General features: G+C 41.3%; 1 pseudogene across 1 annotated transcript in view; it reads left to right on the forward strand.

Moving 5' to 3' along the window:
- The window catches only part of LOC308503378 (tyrosine-protein phosphatase non-receptor type 11-like), an 88,897-nt pseudogene extending 71,976 nt beyond the window's left edge, over positions 1–16,921 (forward strand). The window contains exons 2-10 of the transcript in view: positions 12,480–12,663; positions 13,223–13,408; positions 13,485–13,604; positions 13,711–13,823; positions 13,929–14,017; positions 14,133–14,282; positions 14,388–14,455; positions 14,543–14,710; positions 16,721–16,921. The product of the transcript in view is annotated as a tyrosine-protein phosphatase non-receptor type 11-like (transcript). The remainder of the gene's footprint in view (positions 1–12,479; positions 12,664–13,222; positions 13,409–13,484; positions 13,605–13,710; positions 13,824–13,928; positions 14,018–14,132; positions 14,283–14,387; positions 14,456–14,542; positions 14,711–16,720) is intronic.
- The last annotated feature ends 558 nt before the right edge of the window (positions 16,922–17,479 follow it).

The following is a 17,479-nucleotide window of genomic DNA, read 5'->3' on the forward strand; positions in this document are numbered from 1 at the left end:
GAATTAGTTTTGGATTTTCTCCAGATCAATACCTAGGAGTGGAATTGCTGGGTCATAAGGTAGTTCCATTTTCAGTTTTTTGAGATACTTCTGTACTGTTTTCAATAGTGGCTGCACCAATCTGCAATCCCACCAACAGTACACAAGGGTTCCTTTTTCTCCACATCCTTGCTGGCACTTGTTGCTTATTGATTTGTTGATGATAGCCATTTTGAAAGGGGTGAGGTGGTATCTCATTGTGGTTTTTATTTGCATTTCTCAAATTATTAGTGAGGTTGAGCATTTTTTTATGTGTCTGTTTGCCATCATTTATCATTTAAATGCCTCACAAAGTGATGCACAAAGTGATGTCCGCTTTAGAAAAATGTCTGTTCATGTCTCTGTCCATTTTTCAATTGGGTTGTTTCTTTTTTTGGAGTTGAGTTAAGTGAGTTTTTTATAAATTTGGGATATGAACTCCTTATCAGATATATCATTGGCAAATATCTTCTCCCATTCAGTAGGATCCCTTTTTGTTTTATTGATGGTTTCCTTTGCTGTGAAAAAACTTTTTAGTTTGATGTAATCCCATATGTTTATTTTTTCTCTTAGTTTCCTTGCCCGAGGGAATATATCAGTAAAAATGTTACTCCAGGTAATGTCTGTAAACTTTCTTCCTATATTTTCTTCTATGAGTTTTATGGTTTCAGATCTTATGTTTAAGTCTTTAATCCATTTTGAATGTATTCTTGTGTATGGTGTAAGGAGGTGGTCTAGCTTCATTTTTTTTGCATGTGTCTGTCCAGGTTTTCCAGTACCATTTATTGAATGGACTGTCTTTACCCCACTGTAAATTCTTGCTTCCACTGTCATAGATTAAATGACCATATAGGCATGGATTTATTTCCGGGCTCTCTATTCTGTTCCATTGATTATGTGTCTGTTTTTATGCCAGTACCATGCTGTTTTGATCACTGTAGTCCTTGTAGTATAATTTGATGTCAGGTATTGTTATATCTCCTACTTTGTTCTTGTTTCTCAAGATTGCTGAGGCTATCTGGGTTCTTTTATGGTTCTGTGTAAATTTTAGGATTATATGTTCTATTTCTGTGAAAAATGTCCTTGGTAGTTTGACAGGAATTGCATTGAATCTGTATATTTGCTTAAGCAGTATGGACATTTTAACGGTATTAATTCTTCCTATCCATGAGCATGCTATGTGTTTTCATCTATTTGTATCTTCTTTAATTTCTCTCTTCAGTGTCTTATAATTGTCTGAGTACATATCCTTTACTTCTTTGGTTAGATTTATTCCTAGGTATTTTATGTCTTTGAAGCAATTGTAAATGGGATTGTTTTCTTAATTTCTCCTTCTGATATTTTATTACAGGTATATACAAATGCAACTGGTTTCTGAATATTAATTTTCTATCCTGTTACTTTACTAAATTCATTTATCAGTTCTAATAGTTTTCTGGTGGAGTCTTTAGAGGAGTTCTCTATATAGTATCATGTCATCTGCATACAATGGCAATTTTACTTCCTCCTTACCGATTTGGATGCCTTTTTTTTTTCTTTTTCTTGTCTGATTGCTGTAGCTAGAACTTCCAGCACTATGTTGAATAGAAGTGGAAAAGTGGGCAACTTTACCTTGTTCCTGATCTTAAGGGGAATGATTTTAGCTTTTCCCCATTGAGTATGATGTTAGCTGTGGGTTCATCATATATTGCCTTTTTTTATGTTGAGATATGTTCCCTCTAGTCCCTCTTTCTTAAGAATTTTTTATCATAAGTGGCTGCTACATTTTGTCAAATGCTTTTTCTGCATTTATTGATATGATCACGATTTTTGTTTTTCATTTTGTTAATGTGGTGTATCACATTAATTGATTTGCAGATGTTGAACCACACTTGCATACCAGGGATGAATGCCACTTGATCATAGTGTATAATCTTTTTAATGTATTGCTGAATTCTGTTCGCTAATATTTTGTTGAGGATTTTTGCATCTATGTTCATTAGAGATATCAGCCTGTAGTTTTCTTTTTTTGTAATGTCTTTGTATGATTTTGGGATCAGGATGATAGTGGCCTCGTAAAAAGTGTTTGGGAGCCTTCCCTCTTTCTGGATTTTTTGGAATAGTTTGAAGAGAATAGGTGGTAATTCTTTTTTTAATATTTTATAAAATTCACCTGAAAAGCCATCTGGTCCAGGGTTTTTGTTTGTTGGGAGCCTGTTACTCACTATTCAATTTCCCTGGTGGTAATCAGTCTATTCAGGTTTTCCATTTCTTCCTGAGATAGCCTTGGAAGGTTGTATGCTTCTAGAAAATTGTCCATTTCTTCCAGATTGTCTAATTTGTTGGCTCATAGTAATTTCTTATTTTTTTTTATTTTTTATTTTTTTGTATTTCTGTGGTGTCTGTTGTCACTTCTCCTCTTTCATTTCTGATTTTATTAATTTGGGTCCTCTCTCTTTTTTGATGAGTCTGGCTAAAGGTTTGTCGATTTTGTTTATCTTCTCTAAAATCCAGCTCTTGGATTCATTGATCTTTAGTGTTGTTGTTTTTTTGCTTTCTATTTCATTTATTTCTGCTCTGATCTTTATTATCTCCTTCGTTGTACTCCCTTTGGGCTTATTTTGCTATCCTTTTTCCAGATCCCTTAAGTGTAAGGATAAACTGTTGATTTGTGATTTTTCTTGTTTCTTTAGGTAGGTCTGCATTGCTATGAATTTCCTTCTTGGTACTGCTTTTGCTGCATCCCATAGATTTTTGGGTCGTTGTGTTTTCGTTTTCATTTGTCTCAAGATATCTTTTGATTTCTTCCTGGATCTCATTGTTGCCCCATTCATTATTTAGTAACATGTTATTCAGCGTCCATGTATTTGTGTGTCTTCCAGTTTTTTCCTGTAGTTGATTTCTAAGTTCATAGCACTGTGGTCAGAGAAGACAACTGGTATTATTTCAACTTTCTGAAATTTATCAAGATTGTTTTGTGGTCCAATATGTGGTCTATCTTGGAAAATGTTCCATGTGAGCTTTAGAAGAACATGTATTCTGCAGCTTTGGGGTGAAATGCTCTGAAAATATCGATTAAATCCAACTGGTCCAATGTGTCATTTAAAGCTGTTGTTTCCATATTCATTTTCTGTCTGGAAGAACTGTCCCTTATTGCCAGAGGTGTGTTGAAGTCCCCTACTATGATAGTGTAACTGTTGATCTCTGTCTTTATGTCAGTCAATATCTGTTTTATATATTTAGGTGCTCCTATGTTGTGTGCATAGATGTTTACTAGGGTTATGTCCTCTTGTCGGATCGATCCCTTTATTATTATGCAGTGCCTATCTTTGTCTTTTAATATATTCTTCACTTTAAAGTCTATTTTGTCAGATATAAGTATTGTTACTCAAGGTTTTTCCTCATTTCCATTTGCAAGAAATATCTTACTCCAACCCTTCACTTTCAACCTGTGTGTGTCTTTTGATCGGAGGGTCAGGGTCTTGCTTTTTTATCCACTCAGCCACCCTACGTTTTTTGATTGGAACATTTATTTATATTTAAAGTGATTATTGATAGGTATAGTTATTGCCATTTTTTTTATTTTTAGTTAGATTGTTTTCATCTGTCTTCTGCTTAGAGAAGCCCTATTAATATTTCCTGCAATGCTGGCTTGGTGGTAATAAATTCCTTCAGTTTATTCTTTTCTGGGAAGCTCCTTATTTCTCCTTCAATTTTAAGTGATAGCCTTGCTGGATAAAGCAATCTAGGTTGTAGGCCTTTGTTTTTCATCACTTTGAGTACCTCCTGCCACTTCCTCTGGCCTGAAAAGTTTCTGTCACTTGATAGTCTTATAGGAGTTCCCTTGTACGTAAAGTGCTGTCTTTCTCTTGCTGCTTTTAGGATTCTCTCTTTTTCTTTAACCTTTGCCATTTTAACTGTAATGTGTGTCTTGTATGTCAGTTTTCTTTACCAGGTTAGGTAAGTTTTTGGTCATTATTACTTCAAATATGTTCTCGATTCCTTGCTTCCTCTCTTCACCTTCTGGTATTCCTATGATGTGCATGTTGTTGCACTTGCTGTTATTCCAGAGGTCTCTTAAACCATTTTTATTGTTTTTTTATTCTTTTTTCTTGGGTGATCTCTGCTAACTTGTCTTCTAAGTTACTGATTCAATCCTTTGTCTCATTTAACTTACTGGTAATTCTTTCAAGTGTGTTCTTTATTTTAGTTATTGTATTCTTTAGTTCTAACTGGTTGTTGATTATGATTTCTCTATCCTTCTTTATGTCATCATTAAGCCCCTTAAACATTCTTATCATCAGTGTTCTGAACTCTGTCTCTGATAGGTTGGTTACCTCTATTTCATTTTGTTCCATTTCTGGAGGTTTCTTCTGTTCTTTTATTTAGGACATGTTTCTTTGTTTCCCCATTCTAGCTGACTCTGTATTTTCTTTGATGTGTTAGGTAGCTCCCCTAGGGTTCTTGGTTTTTGCTGGGTTATCTTATGTAGTATGTGTCCTTTATATTTGACTTGTACCACTTCCCTATTCTCCTGTGCGTGTGCTCTAAAGGTGACTCTTGTGTTGTGTATATTGTCCTGTTAAAGTTGAGCTTTAATTGCTTTTTGGTTTGTCAGTAGGTGGGATTGACTCCTAGGCTGACTATGTGAGACTTGGCTCTGCCCACAGTGGATAATCTGTTGTGTGAGGGTTGACCGCTCAAATGAGACTTGGCCTCTAATGGGCTCTTATGCCTGTAGAGAATTCCCTCTGGGTGTGTCACTTGTAAGTCAAACCCAGTAATACTCTGGTTTGGTCTGCAGTTGGCCTCTGGGTGTGTTGAATCTTGTGCCTCTTCGGCTGGGCCCTGGTGTAGGGCAATTTCAGAACAAAGCAAATCACCAAGCACAACAACAACAATAACAACAAAGAAAAAAACAAAAACACTTACATGTAAAAACAGCCGATAACCCACACTCAACATAGGCAGAAATATCAAAAATGCAGAAACAAAACAAAACAAAAAAAGCAGTGCCAGTCTTGGCTTAAGCATACCAAGTAATCTCTAGGTTGTCCTCTTCCATCCCAAAGAGTCCTCTGCATCTTATGCATGCAAAGCTGGCCACCTGGTGCCCATAGTGACCCTGGCACTGCAGTTCTAGATGAATGGGGCTATGGGGTCTGTATGGTAGTTTTTACAAAGTCAGTACCATAGCCAGCCCTGTGCCCAGGTCTCCTGAGTCTTAGGGCACTTCTTCAGTGTATATGTGTGTAGTATGTGTATAGGTCACAAGATTTCTGAGCTGCTGAAAGCCCAGAACTGCCTCTGTCACCTGCTGCTGACCCCTGGGTGTGTCTCTGCAGTTGTAATTGCCCTGCCCTAGGTAGGCCAGAAAACGTGGGGGCTAGGGATGGAGGAGTCTTCTCTCTCCCAGCCTAGCAGTGCCACACTCTTCCCATCCTCTTCTCAGGGTCACAGCAGCTAAAAACCAGGTCTTCCCAGATCCTGAGCATTACTGCTCCTCTGTAATCTGACACTACTCCTCAGTACAGGGGCCAGCTTGAGTCTCTGGAAAGGAGGGGGTAGGATTGGGAGAGTGAGGGGAGGGGCCCAGGTATGGTGTTTACTTCCTTTGTCAGACCTAGGGCCCAGCTGGAGGTCTCAGCTGAGGTTACTGCCTCAAATGCTGGATATGCCGCTCTCTCGCTCTCTTGGTGGGAGAGATCATTTGTGATGCAAGCAAAGAGTCCACCTCCTGGATCTTGTGTTCTCTGTTCTGTCCTGGGGATCCCCTGCCTCTCCACAGCTGCAGATGGGGGCTGCATCTCCACTACACTCCTTTCCCTCTTCCCCTGCTCGCGCAGTTTGCCCACCTTCAAGTAATCTTCGTACGAGTCTCTTAGGTGTTCCATTGATGAGCAGAGAGTCCTTTGATGGGTTATAGATGTTCAATTTGTAGTTAAGTTCCAGAGCAGAACTCAAGACAACCTCACTGCCGCCATCCCTATGAAGTCACCGGTAATCACATCTTAAGGTCTGTAAATATTGAATCATTGTTGTACACCTGAAGCAATTATAATATACTATTGAATTCCAACTATAATTTAAAAAATTAAAAACAAAATAAAGCACAAGCGAAAAGGTATGCTGAAGTCCTAACACCTGGTGCCTTCGAATGTGACCTTATTTGGAAACAAGATTTTTGCAGATGTAGCAAGAGAAAGTTTTACTGGATTAGGATGGATCTTCAATCTAATATGTTTGGGGCTCCTTATAAGAATGGAAAAAGACACACAGAGACATAGTCACAGAGCCTTCAGAGGGAGCACAGCCCTGTCAACAACTTGGTTTCAGACTTCTGGCCTCCTAAACCATAAGAAAATAAATTTCTATTGTTTTAAGCCACCTAGTTTGTGGTACTTTGTTACAGCAGCCCTAGAAAACTATCACACCTGTGAAGCCACAGCTTCATTAATAAATATAGCCAGTGGATTGGGTACATGAAATGCCTTCTAGATGGGACTTCTAAAAGAACCATGCCTTGGAATGCTCCTTTGAGGTGAGGGCATAGAGATATTTATGTGGTGGCTTCTTCCCTTCTCCTGTACCTCATGGGTCAGGTCTGCTTGATGGGTATTAACTCTAATACACTACTAGGCTATGTTAACTGGCTCATCCAGGCATCCACCAGAGTAGTCAGACAGTAAACTTCCTAAACTGAAATTGGTGCTTCAATTGAACCTAAATAAGAGAAGCCATCTCCTCTAATGGGTCCAGCTAAGTCCATGTAGGACTGAAGTTTTTATTCCCCATGTCTTACTGAAATATAATTGGCAGATAACATTGTATAAGTTAAAGGTGTACAACATGATGATGATTTGATATATTTATATAAGGTAGCCTTCCCTCATCCGCAGTTTCATATTCTGAGGCATTAGTTACCCGCAGCCAACCACAGTCCAAAAATATTAAGTGGAAAATTCCAGAAATAAACGATTGATAAATTTTAAATTGTGCATCATTCCATGTAGAGTGATGAAATATCATGCTGTCCCTGTCTGGGTCGTGAATCATCCCTTTGTCCAGTATATCCATACTGTCTACACTGCTCACTCATTAGTTACTTAGTAGCTGTCTTGGTTCTCAGATCAACTGTTGTGGTGTCATAGGGCTTGTGTTCAAATCACCCTTATAGAAGCCTAATGCTATGTCGCAAGGCCTATGTCATTCACATCACTTCATCTCATCATGTAGGCTTTGTATCCTCTCACATCCTCACAAGAATAAAGGTGAGTACAGTACAATAAGATATTTTGAGAGAGAGAGAGAGACAGAGAGAGAGAGAGAGAGAGAGAGAGAGAGAGAGAGAGAGAGACCATATCCACATAACTTTTATTACGGTATATTATTATAATTGTTTTATTGCTAATTATTATTGTTAATCTCACTATGCCTAATTTATGAATTAAACTTTATCATAGGTACATATATACAGGAGAAAATATAGCATACATAGGCTTTGGTACTATCGCAGTTTCAGGCATCCAGTGGGGGTATTAAAATGTAACCTCCACCCCCCCAGATAAGGTGGGACTACTGTAACTTTTCATAATCAATGGAGTCAGCAGAGTCCAGGTGAATTTATTATAGTACACTGTACCTTTTAATTATGCTTTCTGTGAATTACAGTATCTGTTGGTCCAAAACAAAATTTTAACAGACTATGTATTACTGTAGGATTGGCGACTCTTGCATCTCAAACATGGGCAACATCCATATAGTCACTCTTATGTTATTCATGGCTTATATAAATTCTGCATGGCTACCTAGAAAAATGACACATGGTATCCTCAATTTTTATCTTCGTGTATTTGCTCAAATTTGTTTTCCACACTTGAAATGCTTTTCCCTTGCTTTTATATAAATTGGTTATATTTGTGGTTCAAGGGTTTATTACAACTCCATCTCTCTCATGAAGCCATTTCTGATGACCATGATTTGAAAAGGTATCTACTTCCTCTCTATACCATGGATAGTCTGTGACATTTATGTGACATGAGTTGCTGCCTGGGAAAAAAATCACATTTTGGTATTATATGTGCAAGTGGACATGTTGGATTCTCCCAAATGAAACTGTCAAGTCTTGCAAGAAAAATAATCTCTTATAGGTTTTGTGTGTATGTTGCAGGGAAACAATGCTGTATTTCCTAAACTCTAGGTCCCAGAGCGACATTTATAGTGTAACTACTGAAGCTTAAACTTTAGGGATGGTTTATTACACAGGCCCCATCTAAGCCTCTGAGGATTTTCCTCCGGGGGCATGTGGAGGGAGCTGCTGTGTCAGTCATAGCTGCAGGCCCAGAGTGTGGCTTCAGACTGGAGTTAACTTCTCAGCCCTGGAACTGATCTCAGGCCCACAAGTGAGAGCAGTTATTGGCCAGAAGTACTTCTGTTTCTCCCTCGACACAATCTCATCCTGTCCGTGGTGACCTCATTAGGCATCTGGAACTTATATTTTGACCCCAACGTAGGACATGAAAAAGTAGATTCTCCATTCTCTGTCTGTCCTAGTCTCTTCTTTTTTAAGGCCAGTAGATCATCATATTAGATCACGGCTCACCACTCTAACGACCCCATTTTCACTGAATTGCCTGTTTAAATGCCCTATCTTCACATACAGTTACATCTGAGATACTGAGGGTTAAGACTTCCAACAGAAAATCACTGAGGGTTTTGTGCTACAATTCAGCTCCATATCTTGCTAAAGAAGTTGTATCTTTTAGCTTTTGGAATTGTATTTAATTTTAGTGTGTTGGGACTTGTTTTCAGCTAACAAAATTAGACACAATATATATTTTTTTATTTTATTTATTTATTTATTTTTTTTACCTACAGTTACTTGAATAAATTATTCAAGGCTGGGAGCCCTACAACACTGTCAGCACTTGGGTTGTCTTTGAAGCACATTTTTTAAATTAAGGTAAGAGTACATTTTTTAAAACAAAAGAAAATTAGCGTGGTGTTTATCTCTGACATTTGTTTTTCAGAAGATAATTCATTTACTTCAAAAAAAAATTTTTGCTGTTGTTGTTTTTTTTGTACTGGAAAAAAACAAACAAAACCGGTATTTTCTAATATATATACCATATAATGTAATGCAATGTGTGGCAGCAATCATGCCTTCCTTTTAATTTTCTACTCTGGCTGTCCTGGCCTGGGCACTATTTATAACTCCTTCGATCAATGATCAGTCCTTTAACTCATTGCATTTAATCTGTACAGGAGACAGACAGCATTCCTGCCATTAACAGTCTCACAGTTCAAACACTGTAAGGTCAGGGTCATGGCAGCAGGAGACTGAAGACATGGTTAGGAGGTAAAATCAATAAGACTTGTTATTGAATGGGTGGGGTTGGGGAAAGATAGAGAAAAGTGAGAAAAGTGTTAAGAATAACTTCAGCTTTTAAGGTGGAGGCCTTCGCTAGATCATTTCCCCTTTCTCTGCATGGAAGCTGTTGCTCCTGAAATCAACTGTAAATTGCTTTTTCACAAAGACTATAGAATAGACTTACCTAATCCCCCAAACCTCTCCGCTTATAATAGGTATTCAATTAATGTCTGATTAATGGGTAAATTCATACGATTCAGGGACTGTGGTCATCAGAATAATGGTGCTCCAAAGCAGTTCATGTCCTAATCCCGAGAACCTGTAAATGTTACTTTACATGGCAGACGGGACTTTGCAGGTAATAAGCATACGATAATAAGCAAGAGGTTTTTACGGCAGGTGTTCAAAGGGGATTGTGGCAGTTATGCAAGATGTTATCATTGGTGGAACTACTTAAGGAGTTCAGAACTAGCCTTCTCAAAATGTGCTGCTTTGACATGTGGGTTATTTTGAGCTGAAGACAATCAAGACCCAGCAGACTCAAGAAAAAACTTTTACCCTCCCCCACTTAACCACATAAAATAACTTAGATAGGAAGTCAGGCCCAGAAAGAGAGCTATTACCAGAGACATTTTTTTATCTGAATGACCCATCTGTATGGCAGCACAAACTTCCCATTACCAAACATCTGCTCTTCTTAGCATCCTGTGAATTTCCCCCCTCCCCTTTGAAGCCCCAGACCCCCATCCATTCCTTAGCTCAGGAAGGCACACAGGCCTCAACTGCCTGACTTGTCCTTGGGTCTCATTGCCTTCCAGGGGCTCCAGTACCTGTATAATTAAATTTGTTTTCCTCCTGTTAATCTGTTTTCTGTCAATTAATAGACTAGCCAAAAACCCTGGAAGCGTAGAAGAAAAAATTTTCCTCTCCTATACTAAAGTTTATGTAGTATTTCCATATTATTTCTTGCAACTTTACGTTAATCTACAATGATCTCAAATAAAAATAATTAACAAAAATGATCTTAGGGGAGCAAAGAACCTGTATATGATCTTATTTAGGTATGAGATTTCAAACTGAGTAAACTCGACCTTTGATCCTCTTATTTCACAAGTTGCATGCTTGTTGAACAAAAAGCAGGTGGAATCCAGAAAAAGCCTATGTGCAAATTCCACATAGGGAGTCATTTGTAAACAAAGTCAAACCCACTGTAAATGCATGTTTTGATGAAGCAAGCTAGAGTACAGATGGCTGAATGAGAAGTTACGAGAGAGAGAGAGAGAAAGAGAGAGAGAGAGAGAGAGAGAGAGAGAGAGAGAGAGAGAGACCTGTTGCACTAGGTTTAATTGAATCTATAGTCAAAATTGTTTTCCTCTCACAACTTGTACCAAGTTATTACCAATATTCTCTACTCCCTTTAGCATCTCTCTGTGTTTGGAATGCCTCTGAGTTTTCATCATGAGCAGCTGTAACTGTAAAATGTCTAGCAATAATTTTCACTGGTGCATTCAATTTAGGTAGGTAAAGTATTGACCATGGGCTAAGAGTGGCCACCATCTCCACCATACATTCTACTGTGCAGTCATCCAGGCAGGGACTAGGCTGCATGGCATGCTTAGAGTTGGACACCAGCCGGATGTGGTGTGCCCATATTTTATTGTCATTGAAAATATAATTTTATAGTCAGCAGGATTTTTTAGTGGGCTGAATGCCCAAGAATCAATGGGCTGAAGTGATTTTTAAGCAGAGCCCAGAACTGCAGAGCACTCAATAAGCAGGCAAGACAGAGGGCTCAGCTGTTCTCCCTCCTCATCTAGCTCAGTTGTCTTCAAAGTGGAGAATGAAAAGAACATTTCATATCTTCTATCTATAAGTATATTTATTTAATTTAAAAATGTATCTGTATGAGTCCCAAGATCTTCAGTCTGCAAGCTGGTGACCCAAGACAGTCCGTGGGGTAATTCCAGTCCAAGTCTGTAGTCTGAAGGCAGAAGAAGACTGATGCCCCAGTTAAAGGAGAGTCAGGCAGAGAAAGAGAATTCTCCCTTATTCACTGAACCTTGTGTTCTCCCCAAATCTTCAACAAATCAGACCATACCCACCCACGTTGGGGAAGGCAAATCAAATGTCAATCTCACTGAGAAACACACTCACAGACACACTTAGAATAATATTTAACCAAGTATCTGGGCACCCCGTTGTTCAGATAAGTTGACACATAAAATTAACCATCACAGTGCCTAGGGCATTATTTAAATACCATATTATTGGAAGTCCCAGATATCACTTCCCCTGCCTTTTTCCCAGCTTAATATTTTATGGTTTGAAGATGTGGAATGAACTGTCTTTTTTCCACCCTTTTGCACTTTTATTCAGAAAAGAAGATTTTTTTCTCTATAACACCTATTTCATAGAAAGCATGAGAAATGGTCATTTTAAGGTGAAATTGTAATTAAAAATACAGTTGGAAAATCTCTCCAATAACTGAGTCACTCCTGCTTTATATTTGTTTCATACAACAACTATTCTATTAGAGAACAAGATTGTGGTTAGTAACTTCCTCCTAAATTGGCAGAGAAGAGAAATGTTGTCTGACAGATATTGGATGGCATATGTGATACAAACAGAAAGTGTCCATGTAATTCTTAGAAAGATGCTTCCTCCCATGAGCCAAGAAGTATGGTTGATTCTAGGAACGACCATCTGCTCTAATAATCTTAATACTCAGTCTGAGTGATGGGTAATACCGTGTAGATGGGTATTTTGGCAGATGAAAATTATGCCTGGGGTTTGCATAGAATTCCACAATGGTAACTTAATGATACTGTTGCTTTCGCTATTTGAGTTTGACTTAAATTGAAAAGAATTTGAATGAATATGTGTGTGTGTGTGTGTGTGTGTGTGTGTGTTGTCATGTGACAATATTGAGCAATGGTTTCTTTATTAAAGTAATACATATTGTGTGCAAAATAATACAAATTCATTGCAAACAGCCAAAATGGTATAGATAGTTTTGTGCAATTTCTCTAGCTCATTTCCCTGAGATAACCACTGTTAATGCCTATTTTCCCCCATTTTCCCCCCCTATGTACATACCCACATAACACACCAGGCAGTTTTTTTGTTTGTTTGTTTGTTTTTGACTATTATGATCTACATGGTGGGGAGAAGTTCGCGACGCTGGCGGAGCTGGTGCAGCACTACACCGGCCAGCGGGGGGCGCTCCTCCGGGAGCGCAGCGGGGCCCCGGTCGAGCTTCGGCACCCGCTGGGCCGCCAGGACCCCACGTCCGAGCGGTGAGCAGATCCGGCCGGAGTCTGTGCAGTATCCGAGGGGGCTTCTGGGTGTCCTGCACAACTCTCCCCTGGGGTCCGGGGCATCATTTCCTCTAGGTCCCAGGCACCGGATGCAGGCGTTTGTGTGTGGCAGTAGTCCTGCAGCCGGCCTACCCCTGCCCTCCAGCTGGTCACGTGGGGTGAGCGGATTCTTCCAGCCTCGGTTTTCCCAACTGCACTGCTGAGGCCAGAGGGAGCTCCACCCGCCAGGGTAGGGGGTGGGGCGGCTCTGGGGAGGTGGCCCTTTCCCTCCTCGCTGAGGACCAGGCTGCCATCTGGTGGCCACCCCGGGCCCTGCAGAGCCCTTCTGTCCTGCCTCCTGCCGGCTCTTAGGGAGGTGAGGGTCAGGGAGGTGGGCGGGGCAAACTGTGACCAGCTTGGGTGGGCTGCTGCCTGCGCCCCTGAGGTCTGTGTGGGTCTGTCTGGGAGCCTTCCAGCTGTATCTGGGTCTGTGCCCCCTCACCTGGCCAGGCTGTGACCCCCAGTCTCACCTGTGCTCCCACCCCCTTCCCCGGGTCAGGTGGTACCATGGGCACCTGTCTGGCAAAGAGGCTGAGAAGCTGCTGTTGGAAAAGGGGCGTCCGGGCAGCTTCCTGGTGCAGAGAGTCAAAGCAAGCCCAGGGACTTTGTGCTGTCGGTGCTCCCAAAGCAGCCCGACAAGGAGGACTACCGACCACTGGTCACCCACATTATGATCCGCTTCCAGGTGGGAGGCAAGGCCAGGATGGGGGTGGGGCTCAGGGGAGGCAGCAGCGGCCAGACCCCTCATTGTCGTCCCACAGCCAGACTGGAAGTACGAGGTGGGGGGCGGGGAGCTCTTCGACTCCCTCAGAGACCTGGTTGAGCGCTACAAGAAGAACCCCATGGTGGAGAAGTCTGGAGCCGTGGTGCCCCTCAAGCAGGTATGCACCCTGATGTGGCCTTGGGAGCCAGAGTGGGTTGCTCCCAACCCAGGGAAAAGGGCGCCGAGGGACCCTGCCCAGTTGGACACGGGCCTCTCCCTGTCAGCCCCTCAAGGCCACGAGGATCACTGCCCAAGCATGGAGAGACGCATGCGGGAGCTCAACAGGCCCACGGATGTCGGCGAGAAGGCCAAACAGGGCTTCCGGGAGGAGTTCGAGGTGCCAGACTTCATCCTCTGGCCGCGGGAGGGCCAGCAGAAGGGCGCGGGCGGGGAGGTGGGATGGGTGTTGGGGGATCTGCTGAAGCCTCCTCCGCCTTGCCAGATGCTGCAGCAGCAGGAATGCCGGCTCCTGTACCCCCGGAAGGAGGGACAGCGGCTGGAGTCGACTACATCAACGCCAACTACATCAGGGTGGGTGTGCGCGAGGCAGGTGTGAGTGGCCAGCTGCAAGTGTGGCCCGGTGTGCATCAGACAGGACACCTTGAGCCAAGTCTGGCCACCTGCCAGTCTCCTGTCCCATTATGAGCCTGGAGCTCCTGCTGGCGGGCCAGTACTTCGGCTGGCCTGACCACGGCGTCCCCGCTGAGCCCGCCGGAGTCCTGGGCGTCCTAGAGGAGGTGAACCAGGCACAGAGAAGCACGCCGGGAGCCAGACCCGTGGTGGTGGTGCACTGCAGGTGCGACGGGGCGGGAGCGTGGCCACGCTGCGTAAGTGCCACCCGGGGCGGGACCACGGCTTCGTCCGGCGAACTCGCCACAGGCCTCCTGCTCGGTCCTCACAGCGCGGGCATCGGACGCACCGGCACCATCATCGTGATTGACATCTTGGTGGACCTCATCCGCAGGCAGGGTGAGCCGCCCCTCTTATCTAGCCCCGTCCCTCCCATCTAGCCACGGCCCACTCTCCCGGGCCCGCCCTGAGCGCACTCATCTCCAGGGCTGGACTGCGACATCGACGTTCCCAAGACGATTCAGCCGGTGCGACGGCAGCGCTCCGGTGCGACGGCAGCGCTCGGGGATGGTGCAGACCGAGGCGCAGTACATGTGCTTGTACCTGGCGCTGCAGCAGTACATCCAGGGAGAGCAGCTGCGCCTGCGCGAGCAGGTCACCAGGCAGTTTTTAAAGAGATCCCTTGCTACAAATAGTTCCATGCAGTATTTATTTCAGTGTGCATGTTATGAAAAAGAAGTCCATATTTGCATATGTAAATCCACATTTATTTTAATTGGCACTTAATAGTTTTGAAAAATCAACTTGTGTTCTTTGTGTGACCTATGATTGTGAGAGAGGCCTCCCAACCCCAGTTTAATGGAGAAACCCCCGCTCTTAGCTGCTTGATAAACTAAGGTGCCACGTGAGAGTCACATAAAGGGTTGTATTGCTAAAACCAGTTTGTAAACCTATAGTCACTACGATAATTTTATTTATCAGAACATTGATTTTTAAAAATATTATGAGTTTAAACGTTTCACATGTCTGAATAAATGCCTTCTCCCTAACTTTTTATAAGCCTCCAAATGTATAACACAATAATAGAAGATAAAATCATCTTGAGACCTCTTTTTTTTATTTCTACCTGCAATGCTAGTTTACTCCTTCACTTTCTTTAGGTCTCTGTTCAATGTCACCTTTTCAATAAGCCTTACTCTAATCACAAAATTAAACAGGTATGTCTCACATGGTATTCCAAACCCTACTCTTTTATTTTCATTTGTTTTTCAATTTTACCACAATAGTCATAAGCATATATTATACTATTTTATGTATTATAGTATTGCCTGTGTATTCTCATTATACTGCAGTGACACAAGGACAGGATTTTTCTGTGTATGTTTATTTTATTTACTGATATAAAAACAACACCAGTAGTAGTACCTGACATATAATAGGTACCCATATTATTTATTCAACAATATATTACTCAATACATATTTGGATAAATGAACAAATAATAAAGGGAGCTTCTCCACAGTTTCTTCTTTGGCCTTGGATGTGGTTTAAAGCAAGATTTAAAAATATTACAGTAGTTTATTGGTTGAAAGATATAACCTAGCTCTGGGGTTGTTTCATTATTCTAAACAATTACAGAACATTTTGTGTGTATACATCTCAAGAGTTTTCAAAAGGGACACATACAATAGTATTAACAGACTGTTTAACATCTTGGTCAAAGCAGGAAGACCTTGTAGTCCTGTCTACTCCCCTGGAGCAGGGTGGGGGCGCGGGGGAGGAGGGCAGCTAGAGCACTGGCTAACCATAAGCATGTGGGTGAAAACTAAAAGTATGAGATGACAAAATATAAGGGATCTATAGAATAAAATTTCTCTGTCTCCCTGCATTTCTACCTTGATTCATAAAATAGAGAGTTCTGCCCTTTTGGAAATATTGGGGAGGAATTTTTAACTTGCATCTGCTTATACACTCTTCTTACCTGATTGGCAACATTTAGAAAATTATCATTGCAAACATGTGCTCTACCCTTTCTTTGGGTCACTCTTTGGGCCCTGCCTTTCTTTAGGCTGAGCCCATACTCCACTTGTCCATGAGATGAGCCCACTCCAATGCCTTTGACTTCCAGGGTGGCTGCAGTGCCTCGGGTGTGGTGTGTCAGTGGAGCAATGATCCCAATTCAGTAGAGATTCTGCAAAATGCACATTTTCTAATCAATCCAAGCTGGGTCCTCTAGCTCCATTTTAGTAACAAATAGCTTGATTCTTGTCTTGTTTTAAAATGTACATCCCTCAGGAACCCAGAGGAACTCTTTCTAGGAAAAATAACCTTCATATATACAATAAAAACTGTCATTCCATGTGAAACACAGCTAAATAATTTCAAGTCTATTATAGTTCTGGATTCCTATAATAAACAAGTTTCAGTAGGGAGGTGAGTTGTTACTAACTTAAGTTGAAGAGGACGAAATGAGGCAGAGTAGAATTTTCTGACAAAATTTACATCATCGCTAAATTTCAAAGCAAAGACTAGAACGTTAAGTCTTCCACTAAAAAAATCTGAAACACGGGATAATTGCAAACAATTAAAATGGATTTAGTTATGTGAACTGAGGACAATGGTGGCATTAGTGCTGGAATTGTAAGCATTTGTAATCAATCCCAGATGGTGGCCGTCAAGACTTCTGACACTTCTGCCATTATCCAGCTCTCTCGCTGCTGGCAATCTCAAGGCTCTGTGTCGCTACATACCAAATCCATCCATGTAACTCACTTAAAGGAAGAAAACTTCTACCATTACATTTACAAGAAATATGAAGAAGATGAAGTAGAAAAGTGTGAGCTAATCACCTGTTCCACTGTCTGAGCAGCAATGAGATTTTCAGTCTTAAAGGAGTTTAGCTCTGTTTCTTTTCTTCTTTTGTCTTGCTTGTTCAGCATCAGTTGTCATCTTTACTTTATTAGAAATTCTTGATGAAACACCTATCCATTCTGGTTAAAGTGTTTTCATATTTGTTTTCTGACAGTGTTATCTTTTGTTCATGGTCTAACCGTATAGATCAATATTCAGAAAGGTCAGGATAATGCAGAAAGCTGACAAAATACTGGAAATGTAGCTTGTCACGTATCTCTAATATTAGAAGCCTCAATGATGTTCCTGCCTTTTGTTAAGATAATTGGTAGCAATTATAAAAACAAAACACATGTTAATTATTCATCTGAAATTGGTTAAACCTGCACAGCAATTTCACATTTACTATGATTAATTAGTTGAACAGATCGACATTTTTTAAAAGAATAGCAATTTTTCACTTTGCTTTGGAACTTTTGTCTTTACGGCTCAATGGCTATAAAACTGTAGTTGTCGAGGCAACTATGCAGAGCATCTGCTAAGTAAATAGTGCAGCTTCAAATGTGTGAAAGC

This window comes from Rhinolophus hipposideros, assembly GCF_964194185.1.
Source record: "Rhinolophus hipposideros genome assembly, chromosome: 10".
Lineage (NCBI taxonomy): Eukaryota > Metazoa > Chordata > Mammalia > Chiroptera > Rhinolophidae > Rhinolophus > Rhinolophus hipposideros.